Source organism: Dendrobates tinctorius, unplaced genomic scaffold (assembly GCF_039654945.1).
Source record: "Dendrobates tinctorius isolate UK_male_01 unplaced genomic scaffold, ASM3965494v1 ptg000203l, whole genome shotgun sequence".
NCBI classification, from domain to species: domain Eukaryota; kingdom Metazoa; phylum Chordata; class Amphibia; order Anura; family Dendrobatidae; genus Dendrobates; species Dendrobates tinctorius.
This window is the reverse complement of record NW_027361870.1, coordinates 16,687,933-16,700,657: the sequence shown is the minus strand read 5'-3', so window position 1 is coordinate 16,700,657 and position 12,725 is coordinate 16,687,933. Positions and strand designations below refer to the sequence as shown.

Below are 12,725 nucleotides of genomic sequence, written 5' to 3'. Positions count from 1 at the left end.
TCGCTCAGCACGCCTTGTTTACATTGGTCTACCTGTGTAAGCAAACATTTAATTGACCGCAGATTGGTAAAAGTTTACCGATCAGTGGTCATTTAACTCCTTAATGGCCCATTACACACAGCGATCTCGCTGGCGAGATCTCTGATTTTGTTACACATCAGCGATCTCTCCAGTGAGATCGCTGTGTGTGACACCCAGCAGCGATCGGCCCCCCCCTTGGGGTATCGCTGATCGTGCTGGATCGTCCTGGCCCGTTTTTTCATCGCTGGTCTCCCGCTGGCCAGCGTGCATCGCTGTATGTGGCAGCGGGAGCCAACGATGAGCGACGTTGCACGCTGATTACCAACGTAAACATCGGGTTGCTAAGGGCCGCGGAGCCCTTAGAAACCCGATGTTTACCCTAGATACCAGTGTGCACTGCAGGCAGGGCGGGAGGTGGAGGCAGAGCGGCGCTCAGACCGGAGTAGCTCTGCTATCTGCTACTCCAGTCTGTCAGACCGGAGTAGCAGATAGAGCTACACCGGTCTGTCTGCGCCGCTCTGCCTCCACCTCCCGCCCTGCCTGCAGTGCGCGCCGGTATCTAGGGTAAACATCAGGTTTCTAAGGGCCCCGCGGCCCTTAGAAACCCGATGTTTACGTTGGTAACCAGCGTGCTCGCTGGTCCTGATCGCTGGAGGGGCTGTCTATGTGATAGCTCACCAGCGATCAGCTAACAATGTCCCAGCGATCCCATCCACGTCAGATCGTTGGTGGGAACGCTGGGACATCGTTATGTGGAACGGTACCCTTAGTGACCGAGCCAATTTTGACCAGACCAAATTTTTGAAATATTACCAGTTCCACTTTATATGGTAATAACTCTGGGACTATTCAACAGATCCCACTGATTTTGAGACTCTTTTCTTGTGACATATTCTACTTCATAATAGTGGCAAAATTTGTTCAATATGACTTGCGTTTATTTGTGAAAATATCAGAAATTTAGAGAAAATTTAAAACCTTTTGCAATTTTCAAACTTTCAATTTTTATGCCCTTAAATCAGAAAGATATGTGTCACAAAATAGTTAATAAATAACATTTCCCACATCTTAATTTTACATCTGCATTATTTTTTAAACTTTTTTTTGTTAGGAAGTTAGAAGGGTTAAAAGTTGACCAGCAATTTCTAATTTTTCCAACAAAATTTACAAAACCATTTTTTTAGGGAACACATCACATTTGAAGTGACTTTGGGGGACCAATATGACTAAAAGACCCAAATTGACACCATTATAAAAATTGCACCCCTCAATGTACTCAAAACTACATTTGAGAAATGTATTAACCCGTTATGTGCTTCACAGGAACTAAAGCAATGTGGAAGGAAAAAATGAATATTTAACTTTTTTTCACAAAAATTTTACTTTAGCCCCAAATTTGCTATTTTCACAAGGGTAGCAGGAGAACATGGCCCCTAAAATTTGTTTTGCAATTTCTCCTGAGTACGCTGATACCCATATATGTGAGAATCCTTCTATTTGTGCGCACAGCAGGTTTCGGAATGGAAGGAGCACCATTTGACTTTTCGAATGCAAAAATGGCTGTAATTGAGAGCGGACTCCATGTCACATTTGGAAAATGCCTGATCTGCCTAAACAGTGGAAACCCCCCACAAGGGACCCCATTTTGGAAGCTAGACCCTGCAAGGAAAGTATTTAGATGTGCGGTAAGCACCTTGAACCCCCAGGTGCTTCACAGAAGTTTATAACTTACAGCTGTGAAAAAAAATTACATTTTACCCACAAAAATGTACTTATAGCCCCAATTTTTTATTTTCACAAGGGTGACAGGAGAAAATGGATCCCAAAATTTTTTGTGCAATTTCTCCTGAGTACGCCGATACACCATATGTGGGGGAATACTACAATTTGGGTGCACGACAGGGCTCAGAAAGGAAGGAGTGATGTTTTGGAACGCAGACTTTGATGGAAAGGTCTGCGGGTGTCATGTCGCAATTGGAAAGCCCTTGATGTGCCTAAACAATGAAAAAATACAAGTTACCCCATTTTGGAAACTACTTCCTTCAAGTGGTATAGTGAAAATTTTGAACCCACAGGTACTACACAGAATTTGATCATCATGTTGAAAATTTTCATTTTTTCCACAAAAATACTGTTTTAGCCTCAAATTTGTAATTTTCATAATGGATAATGGGAGAAAACAGACCCCATAATTTGTTGTGTAATTTGTCCTGAACGTGATGATACTCCATATGTGGTTAAAAAGTTCTGCTTGGGCATATGGCAGGGCTAGGAAAGGAAAGAGTGCTATTTGCCTGAGAAAGATTGTGAATGCAATGTCGCATTTGAAGAGCGCCCGACATATGAAAACAGCAGAAACCCCACACAAGTGATCACATTTTGAAAACTAGACCTCTCAAGGAATTCATCTAGGGGTGTAGTGAGCCTTTTGAATCCATAGTTTGGCAATGTGTTTTCCGTATTACAATCTGTAACAATAAAAAATAAAAATCTTGTATTTTTCACATTTGACACTAGGACTTTTTTAGACTCTAGCTTCTGCAAACAAAACATGTACATTAGCAGAAATGTAGAGACATAAGCCCCCGTTACACACTGCGATATCGCTAGCAATATCGCTGTAAAGTCACCGATTTTGTGACGTTGCAGCGATATTGCTAGCGATATCGCAGCATGTGATACTTACCTCCAACCGGCTCCCCCGCTGGTTATCGCTGATCGCGCGAGAAGTTCCTGGATCATTTCTCGTCATCAGCTTCCTGTAGCGCTTCCTGCTGTGACGACGAGTGACGCGTGGAGCCGGGCGGGAGGATGCAGGATCACCGCGTCTGACAGGTAAGTAGCGATCCCCGTCCCCAGCGATGTCGCTAGTGAGATCTGCCTGTGTGGCAGCTCACTAGCGACCACCTAGCGATGCACCAGCGATCCTGACCGCATCATATCGCTGGTCGGGATCGCTGGTACATCGCTAGGTGTAACGGTACCCTCAGACCCTATCTTTTGTATTGAAGCATCTAATCAGTGTGTGCAAACAGTTCCTGAACTAGCAGACACAGTAGCCATTGTGAAATTGCAAGATTACTAATGTATTTTTTTTATAAAAATCTTAAGAAAAAAATCGCAAACATTTGTAATAATACACTGCTCAAAAAAATAAAGGGAACACTTAAACGACAGAATATAACTCCAAGTAAATCAAACTGTCCACTAAGGAAGCAATACTGATTGACAATCTGTTAAGTTCCAGGCGCTGCACTGCGGGAATCCCAAGCCTTGCCACTGGCAGTCTCCCATTCCCCTCCGGCCACAGTGGAGCCTGCTCAGCCGACTCCATGATCCCAGCATTCTGTCCACACCAGCATTGTGGGTTCGGTTGCTGCTGCCTCCTCTAGTCCAGTTATGGCAATGCAGCCTGGCCAGCAGCAAAAGACTCCAGAGTCTAAGTCTTTTCTTCGGTCCACTGAGCATGCTCATGAGACGATCTCCCATTGGGGATCGGGAGTCACATTCTCAGGTCCTTCTCCAGTTCTGATTGGTCCATCATGAGGATCAGGAAGGTCCCGGAAGGGCATGGCTATAAAAGGTTTGCATGGCCGCCCCGCCATGCGCTATGATAGACTCTGAAGCTAATGTATTTAGTGTATGCGTGATGATGGAAGAATGAGCCTGGTGACTGACGCATTATAATTCCCCCCTCCTTGGTTATTACGTATGAGTTAGAGTTAGGAATTAGAGTCAGCACATTAGCTCTTGCACTGCATAGCGCTGCAGTGTTGCTCCACATCTACCGCTAGCGCCTAGAGCGTTGGCCAGTATAGGCCTCCTTAGCCACTGCTACCACAGCGGCCGCTACAGTAGCGCCGTGCGCCATGTGTGCGCTTTCCAGCACCGTTTGTTAGGCTGGTTAGTGGCGTCTGTCAGGGCGGACACTGCACACGTTGCAAGCAGTGGTTCACACCACCGTGACCTGTGACGCTAACAGGATGCGGTTGTTTGCCAGCTGGTACGTGTTACGTGAGGTAACGGAGCTCATGCCTGCTAGCACTGGCTCAGTGGTTACCCACTGGTGTCCGGCTTTGCTCCTACACGCCTTTTCCGCATTGTTCAGCAGCAGTTGGTCACCTCTGCGCGGTGGGCCCTGGGCTGCGAACGCACCTTATATATTATTTCATCTTTATGATTTGGTGCGTTCCACCAGCCCCGTAACACAATCACTTTGACATGCTGTTGTGCAAATTGAATAGACAACAGATGGAAATTATTGGCAATTATCAAAACACCCTCAATAAAAGAGTGGTTCTGCAGGTGGGGACCACAGACCACATCTCAGTACCAATGCTTTCTGGCTGATGTTTTGGTCACTTTTGAATTTTTGTTGAGCTTTCACACTCGTGGTAGCATGAGACGGACTCTACAACCCACACAAGTGGCTCAGGAAGTGCAGCTCATCCAGGATGGCACATCAATACAAGCTGTGGCAAGAAGGTTTACTGTGTCTGTCAGCATAGTGTCCAGAGGCTGGAGGCGCTACCAGGAGACAGGCCAGTATGCCAGGAGATGTGGAGGGGACCGTAGGAGGGCAACAGGAGGAGCACTGCCAGAGCCCTGCAAAATGACCTCCAGCAGCATGTGTCTACACAACAGTTAGAAACTGACTCCATGAGGATGGTCTGAGGGCCCGACATCCACAGATGGGGATTGTGCTCACAGCCCAACACGTGCAGGATGCTTGGCATTTGCCACAGAACACTAGGATTGGCAAATTCGCCACTGGCGCCCTGTGCTCTTCACAGATGAAAGCAGGTTCACACTGAGCACATACGACAGATGTGACAGAGTCTGGAAACGCCGTGGAGAGCGATCTGCTGCCTGTTACATCCTTCAGCATGTCCGGTTTGGAAGTGGGTCAGTAGTGGTGTGGGGTGGCATTTCTTTGGAGGGCCGCACAGCCCTCCATGTGCTCGCCAGAGGTAGCCTGACTGCCATTAGGTACCGAGATGAGATCCTCAGACCCCTTGTGAGACTATATGCTGGTGCGGTTGGCCCTGGTTTTCTAATGCAGGACAATGCCAGACCTCATGTGGCTGGAGTGTGTCAGCAGTTCCTGCAAGATGAAGGTATTGAAGCTATGGACTGGCCCGCCCGTTCCCCAGACCTGAATCCAATTGAGCACATCTGGGACATCATGTCTCGCTCCATCCACCAACGTCACATTGCACCACAGGCTGTCCAGGAGTTGGTGGATGCTTTAGTCCAGTTCTGGGAGGAGATCCCTCAGGAGACCATCCGCCGCCTCATCAGGAGCATGCCAAGGCGTTGTACAGGAGGGAGATCATACAAGCACATGGGGGTCACACACACCACTGAAGTTGGATCAGCCTGTAATTTGATTTTCCACTTTAATTTTGAGTATCGTTCCAAATCCAGACCTCCATGGGATATTCATTTTGATTTACATTGATAATTGCTATGTTTTATTGTTCTGAACATATTCCACTATGCAATGAATAAAAATTTGCAACTGGAATATTTAATTCAGAGATATCTAGGATGTGGTATTTTAGTGTTCCCTTTATTTTTTTTTGGCAGTGTATATGAAACACAAAAAACCTTATTTAAACAAGAGTTTTATTATGATAAGGTTTTTACTTACTTCAAACTATATACCAATAAGACTGGAGGTGCATTGGGGGTGTGATGATCATTGGTCTTCTGTGCAGCATCACCCTGCTATCCTTTACTGGAGAGGAGAGGGGTGACAACATAATAGAACACAATATTACTATTTTTATTACTTATTTATATAGCATCATTGATGCCATAGTGCTGTACATGAGAATGGGTTACATACAAAATACAGATATAACTTACAGTAAACATGCAATGATAGCCTGGTAAAAAGGGAAGAGTTGCGGGCTTACATTCTACAGGACGGGGGGAGGAGACAGTAGGTTGGAATTGCAGTCGGTCCGGTGATGCTGAGGCGGCAGTTTGGTGATTGCAGGCTGTAAGCTTTCTTGAAGAGATGGGTTTTCAATTTCAGTCTGAAGGATCTAAATGTGATGGATAATCAGACGTGTTGGGTCATAGAATTCCAGAGGATGGGGGATATGCAGGAGAAGTCTTGGATGCGATTGGGTGACAAATGAATAAGTGTAGAGGAGAAAAGGAGACCTTCGGAGGATCGGAAAATACGTGAGGGAAGATATCAGGAAATTAGTTTGAAAATATACAGGGGAGACAGGTTGTGGATGGCTTTGTATGTCAGTGTTAGTAGTTTGAACTACTGTAGATACGATGGGGAATTGGGAGCCAGTTAAGGTATTTGCATAGCGGAGAAGCAGAGGAGTATCAGAGAGAGATGACTTAGTCAGGCAGCAGAGTTAAGGACAGACTGGAGAGGTGCAAGAGTGTTACCAGGTAGGCCATGGAGGAGGATGTTGCAGTAATCAAGGTGTGAAATGATGAAGGCATGTACAAGCTTTTTAGTAGATTGAGGGTTTAGAAAAGGATGGATTCTGGAAATAGTTTTGAGTTGGAAGCGATAGGAGGTGTAGAGAGCTTGAATATGTGGTTTGAAGTACAAAGCAGAGTCAAGGGTTACTCCGTGGCAGCAGATTTCCAGTACAGGGGAAAGCATAGTGTAATTTATTGTGATAGATTAGGTAGGGAAGATGTGTGACATAGAGGAAAAGACAATTGCGTTCAGATTGAGCTTGAAGAAGCGAGAAGAGAAGGAGGATATGGCTAATAGACATTATGGGATTCTTGACCACAGGAAAGTGATTTGTGAGCCAGAGAGGTAAATCTGAGTGTCGTCAGTGTATAGGTGGAACTGGAAGCCATGGGACTTTATGAGTTGTCCCAGGCCAAGGGTATAGATGGAGAAGAGTAGGGGTTCTAGGACACAGCCTTGAGGAACTCCAGGACATGGATGTGCTGCTCAAGGAGTTTGGAAGCGAATGGGGCGATAGCTGGACATAACGGTAAGGTCGAGGGATGGCTTTTTGAGGATAGGCGTTATTGTGGCATGTTTGAAAGCAAAAGTGAAGGTACCGATGGCATGAATGTGGTGGTGAGGTTGGGGAAGAGGTGGGATGGGATGGGGTCAAGTGCACAAGTAGTGAGGTATGATTTGGAGATGAGATGATTAAGTTCTCCTGCAGTGATATTGGAAAGGGAAGTTATGGGGGAAGGGCATTAGTTTGGTTTACAAAGAGGTTATGGTGGTTGTCTTGATTAGTCAATCTTATTTTGAAGTGTGTGGCAATGTCCTCAGCAGAAATGAGGCAGGATGGAGGAGGCAGTGGTGGTCAGAGGAGGGAGTTAAAAGTCTTGAATAACTGTTTGGGGTTGTAGGATAAGGAAGATATTAAGGATATCAAGTAGGCCTGTTTAGCAGAGGTGAAGGCTGATTTGAATGCGAGTGTTGATTGTTTGAAAGCAGTGAAGTCATCTTGCAAATGTGTTTTCTTCCAACGCCGCTCCACAACCCTGGACACTTGCCGAAACTTTTTAGTGAGGTTATCGTGCCAAGGTTGTCTATTGATTTGTTGCACTCTGCCAAGCACGAAAGGGCTGACCATGTCAATACCTTATGTGAGAGTAGAATTGTAGAAAGCAGTGGCACTGTCTGTGTCATGGTGTGAAGATATGGATGCTAATGGTAGAATAAAGATAGAGAGTGTGCGAGGTTGCTGGATATGGGTGACAGGCGAGGAGGACAGAGATGAGAAAGTGAGTAGATGTGGTCAGATAGAGAGAGAGGGGAGGTTGTCAGGTTAGATAAGGACCAGAGATGGGTGAAGATAAGGTCTAATGTATGTCCATCTGTGTGTGTCTGAAGAGGACCACTGAGTAAATCCAAAAGATGAAATAAGCGAGAGGAGTTTCGAGGCTGCAGACTGCAGGGTGTCAGTAGTGATGTTACATAGTGATGAGCGAGTATACTCATTACTCGGGTGATCTCCAAGTATTTGGAAGGACTCGGAGATTTAGTTTCTGTCGCCGCAGCTGCATGATTTGCGGCTACTTGACAGTTTGAATACATGTGGGATTGCTTGTTTGTTAGGGAATTCCCATATGTATTCAGGCTGTCAAGTAGCCGCAAATCATGCAGCTGCGGCGATAGAAACTAAATCTCAGAGCACTTCCAAATACTTGGAGATCACCCGAGCATGCTCGGGAAAACCCAAGCAACGAGCATACTCGCTCATCACTAATGTTAAAGTCTCCCACCGATCGACCAAACCGCTGCACGACCAGCTCTACCCTCGCCTACTGTATTACCACCCATCCCTTGAAGATTGTGAGCCCTCGCGGGCAGGGTCCTCTCTCCTCCTGTACCAGTTATGACTTGTATTGTTTAAGATTATTGTACTTGTTTTTATGTATACCCCTCCTCACATGTAAAGCGCCATGGAATAAATGGAGCTATAACAATAAATAATAATAATAATAATAATAATAATAATGATGGTGGGAATGTCAACAGAGAGAAAGTGAAGAAGCCAGGTGGCGAAGTGGTCAATAAAGGCAATCGCCGGGCTCTGAGGTCGGTGTATGACGACCACTTGGAAGTTCGGGGGAGAGTAGATACTGACAGAGTGGACTTCAAAAGAAGGGAGGATAAAGGCGGGTAGAGGTGTAATTGTGTTAAAGATGCAGTTGGTAGAAAAGAGAAGACCCATTGCTCCACCATGTCTGGTCCCGGGACCAGGAGTGTGGGTAAAATGGAGGCTGCTGTAACACAGTGCAGCCAGGGAGGCGGTGTTAAAGGGTGTCAACTATGTTTCAGTGAGGCCCAGGAAGGAAAGATTGCAGAGGTAAAGAGGTCATGAATCACATGGAGCTTGTTGCAGATGGAGTGGGCGTTCCAGAGTGCTCCAAAGAGAGGGTGCAGGGGGGTGGGCATCATGGGCACGGGTTCTACGTAGGATAGATTGTGGTAGTTCATATTAGGTTGGGAGCGATAGGAGAGGGAATTAATGGGAAGTATTAGCTGTCGGATTGGGTGATATGTCACCAGGAGTGAGGAGAAGCAGAGAGAGGGAGAGTAACCGGCCTGTTTTATGTTTTAGTAGGAGATATCTGAGGTTGAAGAGCAGGTCTGAAGATGAGGTTGGGAGGGGATGTAAGAGGGAAGGATAGATAATTATTTGTTTAGAAGGTGCTGAGGTTTTGGGATAGTGAAAGAGAGTGAGGACTAGTGGAGCAATAACTTTAAGGGCATATGTAAGCATGGTGAAAGAGTAAGTGTTGGAAAAAGAAAATCTAAGTACAGTTAATAAACAGCGATTACTCGTCCTTTCTGGTCATTCCTGGTGTATTCCTGGTATATTTCTGTAGAACACTTACATGCATGGCTTGCACACGTACTAAATAACACTCTACAGGTTTAATAACTTATTTTCTCAGACAATGTCAGATTTTCTGCATCTTTTTGGGTCAACATGATGTAATTTTGTCAGTCTTTATCTATATATATAATCGTCTTATCATGTCTGTCTGTCTGTAACCGAAATACCGCGGCGCTGATTGGTCGCGGCCACAAGGCCGCGCTCAATCAGTGGCATGGGCATTCGGGCGCAGCACTTAATTGGGCGCAGCGCATCAGTAAAAAATAGAATTAAAATAAAAAAAGGTTATACTCACCTTCCGACGGCCCGCGATCTCCACTCCACGCTCCCGACCTCGCGGTCCCAGTAATGCCTTGCGCCTTAGACCGGAGATGACATCACTCTCGCGAGAGCGCGATGTCATCAGCGGTGTTTCGCGCAAGGCATTACTGGGACCGCGAGGCCGGGAGCGTGGAGTGGAGATCGCGGGCCGTCGGAAGGTGAGTATATAGCTATTTTTTATTTTAACAGAGACCATGCATACCAGGAAAGGGGGGTGACGGAACCATGCATACCAGGAAAGGGGGCTGAGGGTGACCATACATACCAGCAAAGGGGGAGAGGGGGACCATGCATACCAGCAATGGGGGGAGGGGGACCATGCATACCAGCAATGGGGGGAGGGGGACCATGCATACCAGTAAAAGGGGGGTGAGGGTGACCATGCATACCAGGATAAGGGGGTAAGGGTGAGGGTGACCATGCATACCGGGATAGGAGGGTGAGGGTGACCATGCATACCAGGATTGGGGGGTGAGGGGGACCATGCATACCAGCAATGGGAGGGAGGGGGACCATGCATACCAGCAAAAGGGGGGTGAGGGTGACCATGCATACCAGGATAGGGGGGTGAGGGTGACCATGCATACCAGGATAGGGGGGTGAGGGTGACTATGCATACCTGGATGGGGGGGTGAGGGCACCATGCATACCAGGAAAGGGGGGTGAGGGGACTATGCATACCAGGAAAGGGGGGTGAGGGGACCAAGTATACCAGGAAATGGGGATGATGGGACCATGCATACCAGGAAAGGGAGGTGAGGGGGACCATGCATACCAGGAAAGGGGGGTGAAGGGACCATGCATATCAGGATTGGGGGTGAGGGGTACTTGCATATCACGATTGAGGCGTGAGGGGACCATGCATACCAGGAATGGGGGGTGAGGGGGACCATGCATACCAGGAAAGGGAGGTGAGGGGGACCATGCATACCAGGAAAGGGGGATGAAGGGACTATGCTTACCAGGAAAGGGGTGAGAGGACCATGCATACCAGGATTAGGGGGTGTGAGAGGACCATGCATTCCAGGATTGGAGGGTGAGGGGACCATGCTTATCAGGATTGGGGGGTGAGGTGTACCATGCATATCAGGATTGGGGGGTGAGAGGACCATGCATATCAGGATTGGGGGGTGAGGGGTTCTTGCATATGACGATTGAGGTGTGAGGGGACCATGCATACCAGGAAGGGGGAGTGAGGGGGACCATGCATACCATGAAAGGGGGGTGAGGGGACCATGCTTACCAGGAAAGAGGGGTGAGAGGACCATGCAATCCAGGATTGGAGGGTGAGAGGAGAATGCATTCCAGGATTGGAGGGTGAGGGGACCATGCATACCAGGATAGGAGGGGAGGGGTACCATGCATATCAGGATTGGGGGGTGAATTATTGCATTATTATTAAAACTTCATAAATAAACTACATACATATTCTAGAATACCTGATGCGGGCCACCATCTAGTAATTAATAAATAGTGAAATTGGAAATACCTTTGAAAGACATTTCAGTTTTATTTTGAACAAGTGTGCACTCAGCGCACACAATACATGACGAGTAAACACACACTCATTCCTTTGATGCTTCTCTACTATGGGTGACCTCGATAAATTTATCCAGATATCATAATCTTATATGATAATAAGTATTTATCCGAGATAGCAACACAATGTTATCAGAGTGTACAATAAATACATTCTGAACATAGGACGTTTGGAATAAAGTCCACGATAATGCCTGAGGCTGTAATATTGAGTAATACCTTCCAAAGGTTGAACAGTTTATTTAAGCAAAGCGAAAATTTCATGGGAAAGATACACATAATAAAAGGATTTTTTACTATTTGGATCATGTGTATGTGCACTGTATGTGGCTTAGGGCAATGTTGTTGTAGTGGTGGATCACTCACAGACTGAAGAAAAAGAAGACAGGTGATGCGTACAGATGAGTGAAGAAATTCAAGTGGAATTAAATTCTTCTCACATATTACAAATATCTGCATTAACCAAAATACTGATTTTTAGTAATTTGCTTCCATGTAGATTCAGCAAAATGATGGCCACTGGCTGCCATTTTTCTGCACCGTAAAGGGCCAATAAAAAGGTTAGAAAAAATTTCAAAATCCTTATTCTCACCTCATTACTCACCTTTCTGACCCCTCTACTTCTCACCGCCACCAATCAAATTGTTGCCACATTTTCTGATCCTCGCCGCTTGTGCTGAAACTGCCTCTTGCGCAGATCTGGAATTTTCGGTTCTGATGAGGTCCAGGTCAGTTCTGTGCATGACATCATGATGCTGTGACTTTTCGCTCGCTATTGAAGAACTCTCCCAAGCCTCATCAGAGCCGGAAGGCTTTGTGTGAGAGACGGAGGGAATCAGAGGATGTGACAAGAACAGGATGGATGTCTGAGTAAAGTGGAGGAACTTGAGTACTGAGCTGTGAGGAGAGTATAAGGATTTTCTTCTTTGCATATGTTTATTATGCTCAGAGGTCTCTCCAGACATTAAATTCACAGAGAATAATCAAATTACATGGGAAAAACACGCAAATATTAAAATGTAAAATTTACCTTATCCCCTCATCTCTAGTGGTGAGTAATGTAATTTACAGTCTCAATCATTACTGGATCAGATGACTTTTCTTATTAATAACGTTATTATTAATATCGTTACTAAATGCTAGGAGAAAGCAAACTAAAAGCTTTAGAACAAAAAAGTGAAAGAATATAAAGTGAGTAATAAATGACATCGATGAATGACACACTGTACAGGAAATATGCAGGGAGTACGGTACGTGCTTTTTTTATACTACCTTTTCAATATATATATAGTGAAAATGCTACTCACTTGGGTGAATGGTAAGATAACACAGGAACAAATTAAAATGTAAATGTCCAGGTTGGTTTATTGAAGATTGCCACAAGCAAAGGAAAATGAACAGTCTTTCAGCGTTTTTGCTTATCTACAGTAAGTGTATTAACCTAATTCATAATTTGTGATTTTTTTGAAATATCAAAAGGTTTTT

The 12,725-nt window shown here is 45.6% G+C and overlaps 1 long non-coding RNA gene across 1 annotated transcript; it reads right to left on the bottom strand.

The window, feature by feature from the left end:
- Positions 1-1,332: 1,332 nt before the first annotated feature.
- Positions 1,333-12,241, bottom strand: LOC141057213 (uncharacterized). The gene is made up of 4 exons (XR_012222006.1): positions 11,845-12,241; positions 5,943-6,074; positions 5,675-5,761; positions 1,333-2,489 (listed from the first exon to the last, which is right to left on the bottom strand). It is a non-coding gene; the product is annotated as an uncharacterized lncRNA (long non-coding RNA).
- Between the last annotated feature and the right edge of the window lie 484 nt (positions 12,242-12,725).